Source organism: Phodopus roborovskii, unplaced genomic scaffold (assembly GCF_943737965.1).
Source record: "Phodopus roborovskii unplaced genomic scaffold, PHOROB, whole genome shotgun sequence".
NCBI classification, from domain to species: Eukaryota; Metazoa; Chordata; class Mammalia; order Rodentia; family Cricetidae; genus Phodopus; species Phodopus roborovskii.
The window spans coordinates 25,362,873-25,381,103 of record NW_026126588.1 but is presented as its reverse complement, the minus strand read 5'-3'; positions in this window follow the sequence as shown (position 1 = coordinate 25,381,103).

Sequence of the window (18,231 nt, the reverse complement as noted above, 5' to 3'; positions counted from 1 at the left end):
CAAAAAACAAAAAAAAACGCCTACTGGCCAGACTGACAAAGGTGTTTGCTCACTAGGCGGGTTCCCTCCCTCTCTTCCCAGATGAGATGACCTTGTGTCAAATTGACATCTACCCAGCACTCTGGGCAAGCAACTCTTCTGGTGGCATTTGTGTCTCCTGGCAGAGGCAGGCACAGCAGCAGCAGGCAGTAGCAGCAACAGATTCCGCGGTGCTTGTGCAAACCCCAGGGAATCAGAACCACTACTCTACAAGGGCTTCAGCTCCTGTGTAGGACATTGGCATCCACTGGCAGTGTGTCTTATGTCACATATGAGAAGCTTTGTGTTTGCACCAATCACAGAGCACTTTGAATACAAGTGAAAGCTTGTCTGCACCAATCACAGCTTCCCTTCTCCAACCCCTCTTAGAGCAATCTCTCTGCTAGGTCACCTCATGTAGAGATGCACCTGACATATAAGTACTCGTGGAGCGTGAATGTCTTTTTGTCTTAATTATGAGGCCCAGGTGAGCCTGGGTGTTGGCCACACGAGGGCCAGGTGCCCACTGGCTGCCTGTAGCTAGTCCAGTGCTTTCTCCATGAACAGTTCATTGAGTTCTCTGCTGGGGAGCCTTCTCTTTGAAGACCGGCTCTGTTCCTGTGGATTTGTGTAGGCGGCCCACCATTGAACCTGTCCCTTTCCCAAATGAGCGAGGACTTGCCAAGCCTACACCAATGAGATCTCAGATAAGCAAGGAGCCCCTTAAACATTCCCTTTCCAACTTTAGTGCTGCTTTCCATACATTGTTTCTGTCTGGCACTGTTCATCCAGCCACCTTCCCCTGCCCCTTGCTTTACTGGGAGAAGCTGAGCTCAGGTCCTTGCTTAAGAAAGTCAGCCAAGGTAACAGCCATGATTACCAGGGAGACTCTGTGGGCTGAGCTTCCCAAAGCTAGCTCTGATGTAAGACTGTGTAAGGCTCTGCCTTCCTCTGGTCTATGAACTGTCACACCTCATACTTGTTTTTTGTTTAGCTTGGCCCTCTCGGAGGAACAGTACCCACATCAAGACTCTGAAAGCGAAGCTGCTGCTTGAGAGAGCTTTGTCATCTCATCTGAGTATTTCTGTAATGTCCAAGGGGGCAATCCATGTTCAGATGGCTTCAGCTCTGTCATGGAGAGCTGGAAGTCCGGGTTCTGTAGGGTTTTACACTCAAGCTCTTTGTGCCTTGGAAACACACTAGAGTTCACTGTGCTGCCACCATGCCCTACATGGGCTTACAGGACATACAAACACCTCACCATCCTTCTCTCAATCTTAGGCCAGCCTCTTACTTCAAGTAACCCCACTTCCCTGGTGGTAAAAGTTGGCAGGTTTTTTTTCTGGTGACAAGTTTTATATTCTTTAGGGTTCCGGTTCACCACCATAACAAACAATGTATAAAGATTAGAGAGTTAGATTTAGAAGAAACTGAACATGTAGTTTGAACAATACTTCTCAAGGCCACAGCTAAGCGGTACTCAGCCCTAGAAACCTGTCCTTTTGACCTTCAACCTTCAGATTCAAGGAACACAGTATCCCAGTGGAGTTGGAGAGATGTGCTACTATGCAACCAGAACCTGGAAAATATCTGTGCACTTTGAAAGGGCTCAACGGAGTAAGATGAAACAAAATTTTAGATCACACTAAAGAGACAATGTGTCTGCACTGGTCAAAGCCTGTGGGTCCCATCGCCAGGCACATGCTGGCTACAGATCTAACAGGTGCTGGGAGCATGCTTCAGAAGCTGGCCCGTGGTGAATAACATCAAGAGGCCATGCATTCTTTGCTGTATTAGAAACAGGGAAATCAAAGACCTGAGGGGACATTAGGAATGCTAGCCTGGACTTACCCTGTTTGTTCTGCCTGCACACACCCACACACTCTGCTCCCAGAGCAGTTCCCTCTTTGTGAGCCAGAGGAGGCCAGGGTGAAGGCAGTGCCACATACTTCAAGGCATCTGTGCTGGCTGTTTCTTCCATGGAGGTAGAATGGATCCTTACAATTCAAACTAAATTGACTTAAGTGTCGGTAGGTCGCTATCGGGCCCATGAAATGGCAAAACCTCAGATTTCTGTGACTGCTTGAAGCTTGTTGGTATCTGATGCTGGAAGCCTCCTGGGCAGTGATCTCTCTTAGTTGCAGTAGAGGCTTATATTGCTACAGTACTCATATTGTCCCCAATACCTCCAGTTTGGTCCCTTCCTCCCCACTCCCCATCCCAGTTCCATTTGTATCCACAGTACAAGGTCTCCCAGTAGGGTGACTTGAACCTTCATTCCCACAGGGGAAAGGTATTCAGTGGCTTCACTTATGTGACACTGAGACTGTCCCTTGTAAAATCTGATAACTAAACTGGCTGTATTGAAAGAGCCAGAGGATCCTTGGATTCCAATAACACTCACCGGTGCTGGCCCTGTTGAGTGGTACTGTGTTAGCATCCTTATCTCATTGACAGACTGCCTAGCACCAACAACTAAGGAAGAACTATTTCTTTTGGCTCAAAGATTTTAGGCATAGCCCCCAGTTCTGATGACTCTGGGCCGATAAAAAGGCAGAAGACCATGATAGCAGAGGTGGCCCTTCCCTAGGTAGTATAGAGCAGTCTGAGAGAGAGTGTGTCAGGGAAGTGACCAAGGCCACATGTAGCTTCCAAGGATGCACGCCCTCCCCAGTGTTCTATTTGTTCTAGCCGGTTCCTGTACATCATTTCTACCACTTCCAAATGGCCTCTGCAAATCTTAAACCTATCAGTTGATTAAGTCAAGCATTGGATCAGAGTCCTCATGGTCTACTTTAATTGTCTCTGAAATGCTCTTGTAGACACACTTAGAAGTGCTCTTCACTAAGTCCTTAGTGTTTCTCGATGCAGTCAAGTTGATGATCAATACTATCACAGACAAAGACAGCTGTCTGTCATCAATGTTGATCAACAGCTCTAGCAAGCTGTGGTCTGCTCACCCAGTGATGATAGGGAACAGGCAGAAGTCCTGACTTGGTTCAAGGACCCATTGTTATGTCCCTGTGTGGTAAATATTCTTCATTTGAAAAGGACACTCTGCTACTTGAGACCAAAATTGTGATCAAAGGGTGAAGAAATGAGTGTGTGTATCTGATAGCTACGGGGTCGTTGGATCCTGACTACTTGTCTGGAGGGGAGGAGGAGGATGCACTACATCCTGTAGCTATCATTCCATCCTCTCTGTGTGTTGACTCCCACCTGGAACCACACCTTAGTCTTACAAATTATTTCACCCATCTAAAAATTCAGTTCTGGGAAGACATTGAGGGTCCTGTTGACTGGTGCATGCTCTGATCTTGGCAGTGGAAAAATATTTGTGGCATGTAGGAATGAGTTTTCTGGGAAATACTGCTTGTAGGTTTCACCCAACCTGGAAACAAGTTAACAATGTGCTCACTCTGTTCACATACTTTGGACTCGGTCTGTTGAATTAACGGACGTTTAAGAAAAACAATGCAATTAATCTTTCTGTACTTTGGACTCCCCCAGAGTACCATGGTCCCTGCTTCTCCTTCCAGACCCTTTCATGCCCTTGATTTGGAACGATGTATGTGTATGAAAGATGTGGTAAAGACCAGTTGCTAAAAGCAGTGAGCACACAGAAATGTTGAAAACAACGTGTAGACATAGCTTCTGGTTATGGCTTTGTGTGATGTTCTGAGTCAATAGGGTCAGAAAAACAGTTTGCGGTCTTTGTAAGTCTCTTGTAAACAGATTTAAAACCATGGTTCCTCATTCTTTTACCATGCCATTTTCTATCTTGCTCAATAACTAGAGAGAACGGCCTTTGTTCATGAGGAGAGATCAAAACTCTTAAGAATAAAGCAGACTCACTCTTGAATAAATGACACCAAGGGTTAGTTCCTTCTCTTAATGCGGCATAGTTCTCAGGTGGTTAAAACATTTAGTAAGTTACCTGCCGGTGGCATAGGGCCATCATAACCAGACATCATGTCTGTTCTGGTGAGTGTGAAATGAAGGGTGAAGAATACACCCTTGTTATCCCCTACACCAGAATTACATTCTATGCTGAGGGCTTAGAGTGGACATGAATACTGCAAATGGGTTACCAGGATTTGGTGAACATTTGGTACAGGAGGTACCCATGTTGCTTTGGCCATACATTCTGATCCTAGGATCAGTGTACCCAGTACTGCCAACTTAGAAGTCCCAGGAGTGGCTGCAGAAAGGGGCTGTTCAATATGAACTAGGGACATCACTTGTGTACCTGAGTATAAGGAGTTTCCTCTCAGAAGGGACCCTTTAGTGAAAATCCCGTGGGCCACAGGCATCTTCACAACCTACACCCCCACCCCCACCCTGACCTGTCACCTTTTCTCTAGATTTGTTCTGTCCCAATCTTCATCAATCTGGCCCCTAATGAGTGTGCATTTACACCCTAGTCTGTCTTTCCTTCCAGGAAAACAGTCAACACCACCTAGAACTCAGCTTAGTGGACTTTCCAATACCATGCATAAAAAGGACATAAAATAAGGTATTCCTAGTCTCAGTAGCAAATGTATCTAGAGCACCCCTTATAAACCACATTTGAACCATGTTCTTCCTTGGTAAGACTGGCCCTAGGGAACACCTCACTTTGGTGTGCCTGTGAAATTGGAGTAAATACATCAGGATAAGTATTCACGGAGCAGGAACCCAATATAGACAGTATGTATTCATACAGGGCCCCTGTGAGCCTGCTCACTCCCCTGTACCACCTCTGAATGTGGAGTAGTATCACACACCCAACTTGGTAGCTTCATAGCACAAAGAATGCCCAGTATGTGGTGGAAAGTTCAACTTAGTTAACTGATGTCTCATGATTTGTTTGTCAGGCTCTATGAACAGCATGACAACCTATGGGATATCAGGGAACTCGAGTCACGATGTCTTCCAGATCAACAAAGATAGCTTCTAATATCTGCCTGGCAGAACACTAGGATGGGGTGGGGGTGAGGATTCTCTTCCAGGATTACTTACTCTGTGAAATGATTGCTCTGGGATGGCTGCTTTTCCTGAAGTAGAATTAAACTGATGTAATTCACCATCACTTTCCTAGATCCATGTGTCTTCAACGTAGACAAATCTTTCATGTTAAATTGGCTTATAGGGCACACACACACACCCTACTGAATCTCCCAAGTCTTTGATACCCATGCCCTGCCTGCCAATGTTTTTGGTCTGTAGTTTCAGAGTGAATGGGTCAGATCAGTGAATTCTCCTGGATGCTTCTTGCTGTCCCAACCTTCACTGACGCAGGCAGGTCAATAATAAGGCAACTGAGTAGCTCCTACTCTACTCCATATTTAGGAAACAACAGATGGGTTAACAGTGTGCAACAGAGCTGCTTTCAGATTAAGTAAGTCTCTCGTTGGAGGATTGGCTCTATCTAAGCAGACCTTAAACCTACTTCAGTGCTTTACGTCTATCGGAGTAGACCAAGGCCTCTGGCTCGGTGCCCTCTCCTTCCTGACACAATAGGCTTCTGTGGAGAAACACCATTAGACTGGGTGGGTTTTCCAGTTATTTCTCAAGGTTCTGGAACCTATCAATCCAGGGCCAAAGTGCCAGTGTGGGGCTCGCAGACACTGTTGATGTCCTGATAGCCGCTTGTGATGGGAAGAGAATGGGAGTCATCCGGGTACTAGACCCCCCACTCCTGAAAGCTCTTCCATTAATCACCTCCAAAGGTCTCACCACAAATACCGCCTCCTTGGGAATTAGAAACCCTCCAGACCAATTTTGTGATAATGGAAACTTCCATACAGATCAAAGCCTATGTTCTCTTGCTTCTCGGGAGGAAAGGCTCAGAGTGGGGTTGCTGGGGCCAGTTAGCGGAGTGATGGGGCTGGTTGAGGATCATGCTACACTCCAATCTCTTACACACAGCCACCTACTGAGCCTGTTTCCAGCCCAGCTTGTTCCCTCCTTTCTTTTGCTTATTACCCAAGTTTGTTCCTGGGAAACTCCTGGTCCTGGATGAAGCAGATTTCTGGTGGTCCTTTCCTACCAGACAAAGTGAGGGAACCCCTATGACTGAAGGTAGGCCCCGATTCCATTGCCACAATTACACTGCCATGGGTAGATGACTGTGAAGGCTGTTGTGTCAAGCAATTGCAAAGGTTCAAGAATTACACAGTAGCAATGGTTGCAAAGCATTCTGAGCGCACCGGATGTTCCTGAATTGTAAAAATGCTACAACTGTGAATTTTAGGATATGTAAATTTCATCTCCCCCCCCTTTTTTTTTAAAGCCACTTGGACAGTTCCTAAAAGGGCCTTTGTTTGACAGGAAGTCTGTCTTTGTATCTCCATAATGACAAGTCTTATTCAAGAGGAAATGCCATGTTCCCTCTGACTAAGATGTCACCAGATCATGGGGGAAAGAATATGATGTAAGTCACTTCAGAATGGAGAGTCTGAGATGGGCCTGGTGCTGCACACACGTTACCTTCCAGGACTGGGGCAGAAGGGCTGGAAATTTGTGGCCATCTTGGAAGAACTCTTGAAAATGTTTGCCCTGACACTGATAAGTCAAAGCTGAATCCTACAATTGCTGGCCAGGGGCCACTCCTGTTTGAGAAATCAGTTGATTCATGCCCATGTGGAAGTGACTAAATGAAAATGTAATGAACCCTTCTGTGTGTGAGACACCCTTAGTGGGACCATCTGCCTGGCTATGTATGCACCACCGAGGATACAGAAATGCCAGCCTTCGAGAAAGGAAAACTCTGATTTTGGGTTTGGCACCGAGGACCCTGAGTTAGCTAGTTGCCTCCAGTGATTTGCTGAGTGTAAAGGGAAGCCCTGCAATTTTGTACCACCGTGTGACACTGCTCTCTCTCTCTCTCTCTCTCTCTCTCTCTCTCTCTCTCTGTGTGTGTGTGTGTGTGTGTGTTGTGTGTGTGTGTACAAATAATAGACCAAAGTAACCATACCACTGAAGTCCAACCATGTGAACCAGTGGATTTGATTGGGGTCACTTACAGGAGTATGGGTTGGGGTTTACTTACAAGGGCATAAATGACTCAGAGACAGTTGCATCACCAAAGCCCACCCCAACATGGGTGACAGGTCATCAAAGCTGATAGCCTTGGAATACACTGCACATCCTTACAGCAGCTCTCAGACGTGTTGGATTTAGTGCTTTCGGGGTATTTCAGTTGCTCTGAGCCTTTTTCAGTTATCTCTCTGAGAGTATCTCCCACATAGATGAGCTCTGAGAGAGAAGGGCACAGTGAGCCTTGCCAGCTTCAGGAACATCCTGGGGCTACTTTTGAGTAGTTTACTTCCTGAGCTTAATGAGCTTTCCTACAAGACGGAACGTTTCACTTTACCCAGGAATACCCTGTTGCTTTACCTCCCTGTAAAGATCCGGTGTCTTAATGAATGTCTGAAAAATGAAGGGTTCTAATTGGGATACAACTGCTATACAACAAACATGAATGTAGATGTGAAGGGCTACTTTTTATGCAACCAAAACTTTAGGAGAGGGAGATAAACGATCTTTGCTAGAAGAACTTTTCTACCCTCAGATTAACCCACTGGAGCCAATGAGTCCGGGAGTAGTGTGCATGCTTGCAAAAACGCTGGATACACAGAGTTCCTCAAACGGGTTTGCAAGTATTCATACCCACTAGAATTCAGCTCTAGGAGAATTTCCTGAGGGAGAAAGCATGGTTTGCATTTGGCTACATTGCTACACTGTTTGAGGCATCAGGCCCCCGGTGCTTCATCTACAGCGGAACCAGAGTGAGCAGGCTGGTCCAGGAAGAGACTAGTAAGGATCCTTGCCTTGCTCTGGCTTTGTTGTTCAAATCCTGAACTTGGATGCTTCACCCAGTACTCAATAGTACTGAAATGTGTGTCCAGGTGTGGCTTCAACGGCCCATGATGAAACTCAAACTCTCAACATGGATGGTCTTCAAAAAAAAATCCCCAAAGATTTAAGATAGAGAACAAATTAGCTTTACAAAGACAGAAGGGGGGTGGACACAGCAGGAGGGCCAGGCCCTCACAAGCCTCTTTTCAGGGGCCCTGAAGACTGTTACACACAAAGTCCAGAATACGAATCACCACCACAAGACCAGGCCAACCTTGTATATAGAGGGAGTTCCATGACAGCCAGGGCTAAATAGTGAAACCCTGTCTCAAAAACCAAAACAAAAGAAAAGATTTCCGAGGGAGTGATAAAGATGGGTGACCAATTTGACCTTGGAGAGGACCCAAAGGCAGAGGTTCTCAATCTGTGGGTTGTAACCCCTTTGTGAGTCGAATGACTATTTCATAGGAATTGCCCAAGACCATCTGAAAACACAGATATTTACATTACAATTCATAACAGTGGCAAAATTACAATTATGAAGTAACAAAATATGTCTTATGGTTGGGTGTTCACCACAACATAAGGCACAGAATTAAAAGTTTGCAGCATTAGCATTAAGGACGTTGAGAACTACCACCCAAGGGGTCATGGCCCACATATTGAGAAGTATCTAGAAATACCTGCTGGCCAGCTTCCAGCATGAAGTGTCTTAATCCTTGCTCTTATTCCAAGAGAACAGTTCATGAAGCTCTTGGCATGTGGGTGTGGCAGAGAGGAGAGAGACAGAAAGTAAGAAAGAGAGAGAGAGAGAAAGAGAGAGGAGAGAGAGAGAGAGGACCCCACGGTGGTCTTTTAAAAAGAATATCTTGTCGATGTTCAGGTACTAAAAGGAGAGGTTCCAGCATCTCATCCCCATCACATCTGCATGCACATTTGGCCTCCTCTCCCCTTCCCCTTGTTTCCCTGAAAATGCCTGTTTGATGAGAGTATCAGTGATTTTCTGTGGCTCTCTGTCTTTACCAGGTTTGGTCTTTCTCTGTCTCTCTGTCTCTGTCTCTATCTCTGAAAAACATTCCCAGGCCTACAAACCACTCTGGGACCAACTGTAAAATTTTCTACCCAGTTCTATTTTGTAAACTTTCCTATTTTACTTCACCATTAAATATGCCCAGACATCTCCCATGTCTTTTGATAACTATCACCTAAAAGTCCCTAATTTATTTCTTAGAGATTCCAGCAGACTATGACTATATATCACCCAACATCTCTATTTGGGGAGGGAAGGGGGAATGAATACATTCCATGGAGTACTAATTTCTTATTATTTAGGATTATGTTACCCACAGAGGGAATTGAAATCATGGGATTTATTTCTATCTTTTCCTGAGATTCATAACTTATACTAATCAGTAATTGAATAGAAGATGGTCCCCTACCTTCAATAATCTGATGTCACAAGCTTCCAATAGTGTCAAAAGTGACAGTCACAAAACCGGCACAGATTTTGAATACAGATGTTTTCCTGGACTATCGCTATGCAGGCTGAACTTCTCTCTCTCTCTCTTTCTCTCTCTCCCTCTCTCTCTCTTCTGGGCAAGAGCAGCTAGCCACAGTGCCCAGTCAGTCTGGCCTCTCATGGGGACATAGGCAGCTCTGTGTGCTAAACTCGGATGACAGGAGGCTTGGACAGATTGTGTGTATTTTCGAGTGTGAAGTACAGGCAGCAGCTGCACCTACTTATTAAAAGCTGTTTCTCGTTCGTTCCCATCAACTCAGCAGTGTGTGATGCTTTGCTTTCCCACAGCGGTAGAGTAAACTGCCTCAGGCCAGTTTTCTCACTGTGCCTAACTAGAGATGCCAGACAAAAATGAAATAAATTCCAAGTAAATAGCTCCAAGAAAAGGGGAGCCCAGGAGAGTGACCACCGTTGGATCTTACTCCTTCAGATGTTTGCCAGTAGACTACAGACCCTGAGAAGCAAACGCCAGCGTGCACAGTGGCAGCTGAGGAGCACTTACAACTCTTCCGGAGCCTGTAGAACTGGAAGGAAACAACCTAAGCCATTTCCTTTCATCAGAAATCTAGACAATTAGCCGAGTTTCTAGCACAGACCCCAGAAGGGCTGCAACTCAGCAGTACCAGCAGCAGTACTGCTACCAAGAAGACAAGCTGTAATCACCTCAACGTATCACTAGTGACCCACTGGTGGTCTGTAAAAAATAAACAAGAAGTGTTTTCTGGAGGAAGATACCACTGCATAGACTCTCTATTATTACAGAGAGTGGCTTAGATTTGTATTTTAGAAGAGAGCGAGAGATAAAGAACGCAAAGAGGAATAGACACGGTGTATTTCAAGAGACCCAGAGGAAAGGACTCTAGTCACTGGGAATTACAGCACAACTGAACGTGAACTTCTCATCAGAAGTTCGGATGCCAGACGACAGGAAAATGAGTTCTGCTGGCTGTTATGATTTAGATCTGAAATGTCTCCCAAATCCGTTTTGCTGAAGTCTTGGTTGCCAAGTTAGGTAGGAGCTTTGGGGATATGACTAGATCATGAAAGCTCTGACCTCATCAATGGATCATTGATGATGCCCAAACCCAGAGGGCTTATTAGGAAGTGGGATTGGTTGGAGAAAGCAGTTCACTGGAGACAAGCTTTGGCAAGTATAGTCTCTTTGGTCACTTTCTGGCTTTCTGGTTCCTGGCCAGCAGGAGGTGAACATCTTTATTCAGCCTCAGCCTTCAGCATCCACCTCACCACAGGCTGAAACCTTCTGATACTGTCAGCCAGAATAAAACTTTCTTCCTTTTAAATTGCTTCTCTCAGGTATTTTGGCCCAACAGCAAGAAGACAACTAAAACAAGGATATGGATAAATCTTAGAAAAACACAATTTGACAAAACGGAAGAAATGTATACTGTAAATAATCGTTGGTGAAAAGGAAAACCACTCAGGAAATACTGAGGGCTGCTGCACCTGGTCCACAGGAGCCTGTAAACTTCTCCTCTTCCTCAAGATCAAACAAAAGCAAAAGAAGGAAAGATACAATTCTACAAACTCAAGTTTGCACGGAACTACTAGACACAAATTATTGCAAGATGCTGAAATATTTCAAAATACTGTCAAACATCAATGCCACATGAAAGAAAGAAAAAAAAACTAGAGAACCATGATCAAATGGGAGAGAACCCAAAAGAGACATATCATCAGCCCAGGAAAAGATGAAAAAATGTAAAACGTGTTTCCACTAAATTCGTACTGTGTTCATACCATCATAAATCCAAAACATCCTGAGACTGCCTTAGGATGAAATTTTAAAAATCCTTATTAGCTTTGTCTGAAATACAAAGCTACTTGTGAATTCCTCCCAGTATTTTAAAAATAATTAATGTAGTTAAAACGGTACCTTGCACACACACTGCACAGAAGAAGGGACATATTTTACCTAACTGCTTTGCCTGGGATAGCTCCTCATCCATAATAATCTGTCATTGCTCAATCTTTGATCAATGGGTGAACAGGAAACACTCCCATGGAAGGTTGTATCTTCTACCTCTAGGTCCCAACAGAGCTTGGGGACTTGATTGTTAGGCCAACTCAGTTTCAAGATGGCAACACAGAAGGTTAAAAGAAAAAACAAAACAAAACAAAAACTTATGTGTGGTGCCATTTACCCAAGCCTGAGCCTGATTTATTCTGAAGAGCTCTAAGCTGGTCTCTTGAACAAAGGCCATCCCATCCTCTATTTCTTAAATAGCACAGCAAATATGGCATGGACAAGGAATGAAGACATTTTGTCTTAATCATTTTTTATAGGAGTCTCATGATGGAGAATTTATTTCACTGATCCTATTGACTCTGAACATGAGACAAGGACACTGCCAGAAATTATCAATCCATTCTCACGTGTTGTTTTCAACATTGCAAGGAGGGGTTCAGTACCTCACTGCTTCCCCCAAACGGTCATAGTTCTTATCTCCACGTCTTTTACACTGATACATGGCTCGCTTTGAGCCTGGCATCCACAGGTCATGAAGGAGAACAGGAACAAATTCATCTTGACTCAACTTAGAATTAAAGACTTTCCAAGCACAAATTAATGACCACGATGTCCTCCGGCATGTTCAACCCTGGGTATGCAGGATTTTTGTAACAAAAGAACAATGTATCTGGATTGAATGCTTCTTAAGCACAAATTTAGTAGATGACAAGTTACAATGTCAAAAGTCAGACTGGCTTGCAAGCCAGCTTTTCAGAAACATAAGGATGAGGTTATGTGACAGACCATTTCTGCATCCAGAGGACATGGCTCATCTGTTGTCCAGCTGGACATAATGGAGAAGGAGGTGTGCCCAGTACTTCAACCAGATGCCCAGGGTTTCCCCAGAACAGACAGGGGATCATTAGTTCCACCTGCTTCTTGGTTTCAGGAACACAGAAGTCCAAAGCAGCTTCCCTGAGTCAGAAAAAAGTCGCAGTGTGGGGGTTTGGAGTAGGAAACCACGAACCCACTGGGCACTTTCATCTTTAATATATGTGATGCTATCTGTGGTCAGTAATTCATAGGTCTCCTAACCTCGACCATAGGACACTATCTAGGAGCAGGCATACTGGTCTCTGGCCCTTAAATGTTTTGTCCCCTCTCCGTGATCTTTCTTTGGGCCACTGGATCAGGGGTTGAGTTGCAGATTGGGATTGGGCACCCACTGACACTAATTCCCTGCATTTGGACCAGTTTTGAATTCCTGTACTTGTCACCATCTGTTGTCAAAAAAAACTCTTAGGTAAGGGGGTAAGAGATACAGTTCCCTGTGGATATAAGGATAAGTATTTAAAATACAGTTACAAATCACAGTGTTTTAGGAAAACGGCAGTAGTTAAGTTTTCTTCTAGGGTCTACGTCCTCTCCAGCCATGGGGAATTGGCTACATTTACAATATTTTGGTTGAAGCTGATGAACTCGGTGCAAGCCTGTAGGCTTTACAAGATATGTTATTAGCCAATAAAGTGTTTTCATACTTTATTAAAGTATATGTGGATATTCTTTGATAATAATGGCTTTCATACTCTGTGACATGAAAATTCCCTGTCTGTCTTCTGTATTGGCAAACTCTCCACCCACACAAGAAACTGTTACATTAGGTGCTGGTTGTGTGGAAAATGCTGTTTCACCAAGTTACTTGGGTCTTCCAAATCACCACTGATCTTACCAGAAAAATCTGCAAGTAATGGGGAGCTATTCAAGTTTTCCAAATTTCTCATTTTTATATAAGACTTTGGATATTGTCATTGGCGCCAATTATAACTTCTTCTTCTTCTTCTTCTTCTGAAGTGACATGCTCTGTTTATTTTTGAGAAAAATCTCTGCCAGATAGTTAATATTAAGTAGCGATGGTTTGTCTATTTCAAATAAAAATGGTGTTGAATACAGAAAATCAGAGTTTGACAGATCTGTCATCTAGGGGCTCTTCCCAAGGATATCCAGCCGTGGAGTGCTGATACTGTGACTGGTGCTAATGTATCAGTAGTTTTGCCTACCACTGTTTGAATATAGTGAGTCCCTGATGAAATTGATGTTGAGACATGGTGCCCAATGTGGCAACATTCAGAGTTGGTGGTATCTTCACAGTCATGGGTCATGTGGGCTCTGCTATTGCAAATAAGTGAGTATGATTCTAAGATAAAGCTAATATGACAACTATAGGTTGTTGTAAAGAAAGTTAAGCTTCTTTGTCTCCTGCTGGCTTTCCTTCATCCACACATCACCCTTCTTGTTCCCCACCTCACTAACTCCCCAATATTGAATGTTCCTGGTGCAGCATAAGTATAGTATCATAACATAAGATACAGCCCAGGCCCACTCAGCACTGCCTGCTGGTAAGCTGTCAGAATAAAACAGACAACAGGGGAAGAAAATAACACAAAAAAAATAAAAAGCCCAACCCTTTTGGGAAAGGACTTACCTGTTCACGGCTTTCTAGAACCTGCTGGGCACCTAACACGTGTCCTGGTTATTGAGGAGGGGTGAGATAAGAGCCTTCCATCATGGATTGTGGCTTCTAGGGCAGGGAACAGATACCAAGCAAGCGTATAGATGTGTCTCTGAATGATAGACTGTGGCAGTTTGAATGAGAACCACTCCCATGGGCTTTTACTTTTCTAATCTTCCCTCCCGGTTGGTAGAATTGTTTGGCATGGATTAGGTGTGGCTTTGTTGGAAGAGGTGTGTGACTTTGAGGTTTCAAAAGACTCCTGACATTCCAAGTACACTTTCTGCCCACTGTGAGCTCTCAGCTCTTCCTGTCACCATGCCTTCGCTTTGTCATCCATGGACTGTGAACCTCAGAAGCCCAATTAAGCTTTCTTCTTTGATGAGTTGCCTTGGCCATGGTGCTGTATCTGAGCAAGAGAAAGGTAACTACTACATGGTGCACAGAGTAAAGAAGGCTAAGGCAGGATGGGGCAGATAGAGAAGGGCTTAGGACGGTGGTATTTCAGGCACTGCACTCAACGTGTTAAAAGTGGAGCCAGGGACACCTTAAAAGAGATACATTCTGACTAACTAACACCACATTCAGGGAATATGGGTCGGTCCTATGCTGGTTCCCCAGCTTTCCCTATGTGTTTGTCCAGCCTGGTCTTGACCCCTTTGCTCATCACTCCTCCCTATCTGCAACTGGATTCTAAGAGTTCGGCTCAGTTTTTCAAGGTGGGTGTCTGTTTCTGCTTCCATCAGCTACTAGATGAAGGCTCTAGGATGGCATATAAGGTAGTCATCAATCTCATTATTGAGGAAGGACAATTACGGTAGCATCTCCGCTATTGCTTAGATTGTTAATTGGGATCATCCTTGTAGATCTCTGGACATTTCCCTAGCGCCAGATTTCTCTTAAAACCTGTAATGACTCCCTCTATTATGCTATCTCTTTTCTTGCTCTCCTCTATTCTTTCCCTGACTCAATCTTCCTGCTCCACCATGCCCACCTCTCCCCTCGTCTTCCTCTTAACTCTCTCTCCACTCCCCCATGCTCCCAATTTGTTTGGGAGACCTTGTCCCTTTCCCTTTCTCCAGGGGACCATGTATGTCTCTCTTAGGGTCTTCCTTGCCACTTGTAATTCTTAGAGCAAGTACTTCTGACTCTGGGCTGTGGAATTGTACCCCCTCTGTATACTTTCTGCAGAGCCGTGTAGACATTTTTTAATGTAGCCATGTGTACTAACATTTACTCTTTATGCCATTGAGTGTTGTTCAAAGGGAGTTTACAGATCTTAGTGTTCTGTAAATATTCTCCCATGCTGATAGTTATTTCCCATTTAAAGTTCTAAGTGGAGGGCTTGAGAGAGGGCCCTCTGCTTGTGAGCATATGGTCTTGCAGAGGACCCAGTTCTGATTCCCAGCACCCACATGCCTGCTCATGATGATCTGTAGCTCCAATTTCAGGGGATCTTGCACCTTCTTTTTAAGACATGCACACACACATAAAACATTTTTTTTAAGTTCTAATGCATTTGGGGTAGATTTAATGTCAAGAGAGGTGTGTTGTGTGTGTGTGTGTGTGTGTGTGTGTGTGTGTGTGTGTGTCCCACCCCCCATTGGTCCCATTCATTTGTTCCTTTCCAATAGCTTTGACACTAGCAATCATTAAATTCCCTTGAGCATTTGGGGCTAATTCAGGACTTTCTATTCTATTCCAATAATGTATTTATTCTTTTGCCAGCACCAAACTATTTTAATAATTTAAAAGTAAAATTTAAGATTTGTGATGCAGTGTCAGGATTTACACTGATGATTTAATCAGTGTCAGTCACACACCACACGTTTTATGGCTTTGTAGAGGTGACACAAAATACTCTGGCCCCCTGGCCTGATGTAGACAAAGGCAGGGAGTGTTGTTCTGGTACACACCTCGAGTTTCTTCAGGTCTTCATCTCCAGAATGTTCTGGCCACTGGTTAATGAATGGCCCTAGCATCTTGAGCAGATGGAGTAAGGTTGGAAGTGGAGGACAAGCTAAGGGCTTTGGGGAAATCCTAGGCATTCTTGGACCTTTTCCTTCCAGTAAGGATTAACCCTGTATACAGACTCCGGTACATTTATTCTTCTGCTCAGGGAGTGGGATGGGGCATTTCACTTCCCTAAATAAAGTCACAGCCTGACATTTATTTCTTTGGGTCTGACAGCAATGCAGTCCTTACCTGAACTTCTTTTCCCAAGCCTGGCACCCCAGATGTGAGCAACCTAACAGCTGTATTATACAGATAGCTGAGTCACCAAATAAGCCTGGTTGTATCCTTTGTTCAAATATAGGGGGAAATTAAGCATTTTTCTCCTCTCCTTTAAATAGATGTTTACTATCGATTTACACTCTCAGGATAATTGCTGGGAACCATGCCTTAAAGAGACAGTAAGATTAGCCAGGAGGTGAAGGAGCATACCTTTAATCCCAGCACTCAGGAGGCAGAAGCAGGTGGATCTCTGAGTTCAAGGGCAGACTGGTCTACAGAGTGAGTTCCAGGACAGCAAGAAAAGTACAGAGAAGCCCTGTCTTGAAAACCCAGAGAGAGAAGAGACAGAGAGAGAGACAGAAAGACAGAGACAGAGAGAGACAGATTGACAGACAGACACATACAGAGAGAGAGAGAGAGAGAGAGAGAGAGAGAGAGAGAGAGGTGGGGGGGGGAAGGAAACCCTTAACTGCTGCTCTCGTCCGGAGAAAGCTAGGTGGGAAAACACATGAGTTTCCCAGTATTTAATTTCCTTTCATTTTCCCCCTAGACCCAGCTTCTAACTTACTGGAAACATAAAGTGAGAAAGGGGAAGAAAGAACCTCAGCAGGTGTCAGGTGCCTGCTGTGAGTGAGGGCTTCGTGGAGCACTATGTTGAATTCTTCCAGAAAAAAAAATCAATAGGTAGCAAATAATAGCATGAAGATGACAGCTGGTGACTCCCCCTCAGCAACTGAAGGAGGTCATTCACACCTGCCTGGCAGTCACTCTACTCAGAACAGAACACAAAGGCTTAGCAGTCCTGAAGAATTCCCTCTAACTAGTGCCAAGTCTCTCTGGACATTCAGGGCAGGGGATGGGGGTGTACATCCCCTCCTTCCCATTTTGGGAGCTTTCTGCAGAAAAGCATTTTAGAAGTAGTTCTATCAGAGAGATTCGAGGCATTCAAGTTAAAACTGTGGTCAATAAAGTAGCTTGATATATGTCACCATATACACAGAGAAACATACATACGCACAGAGAGATAGCAAACACACACACACACACACACACACATACACCCATAGGTATACACACACACACACACACACACTTAAAATGGAATTTCCAACCTTTCATCATCTACAAGATTTATGCTCTAAAACCTTACCATTCAGTTCTAAAATAGCATAAAAATCTCACATTGCCTTAACTACAGTTATGAATCTGTGTTGGGCCACATTCATTTGTTTTGTCACTAGTGTATGCACAGGACCTACAGGCCAGAGGTTGAATATGCCTAATCGAGAATAGACTGTGAGGTAGACAAATAAGTAGGTGAGAGAAATAGATGGATTAACAGATGAACAAACAATTATCCAAAGAAATTACAGAAACATATTTAGGAAAATAGAAGAATTGATAGAAAGGTAAGGAGGTAAATCAATCAGATGTATAGATAGATTGATATTAAAAGATAGATGGGTAGATGGGTGGGTGGATAATAGAAGATAGATGATAGATAGATAGATAGATAGATAAATAGATGACAGCATTCTCTTGATTTTCCCTATGCACTAGCCTGGAGAAAAAGATGGAGAGCTATGAAAGGAATCAGAGATAAATGGGAAGGACAGCAGCTGCTGGTGAAGAGGAGGTTCTATGCACAGGACAGTAGTCGTGAGCTTAGACCAATAATGCAGTAGGGTTTATGATCTGAGACTACATCTCAATCAATAGCACAGTGTTCTTTGCTTCTGCTAAATAGCAATACTATAAGAAGTGAAGAAATGTAGAACAGAAGCCCCACACACACACACACCTCAGTTCTTCCTGAATGCAAGCCCTGCTTCCCCAGTTCCTACCGGGACCTCCTGCTTGGAAGTTTATTGTTGTGTGTTTTCACCCTTTGTTTGCATTTCTTTGTATCCAAAAACAATGTAACTAAAATGTATCCGTATTGTATGTGTTCAGCTCTGTCTCATTATTTTCACCAATTTGTAGTGTTACATTGTATAATTAAGTTGTAAATCATTATCCATTCTCCTGCTGAAACACCTCCCACACTTTAAGGAATAAATTTCTAGTGTAAAGACACGTGAGTATGCATGTTTGTCTGTACATCTGTGTGCATGTGTGTATTTGTGTGCCTTCGGTATG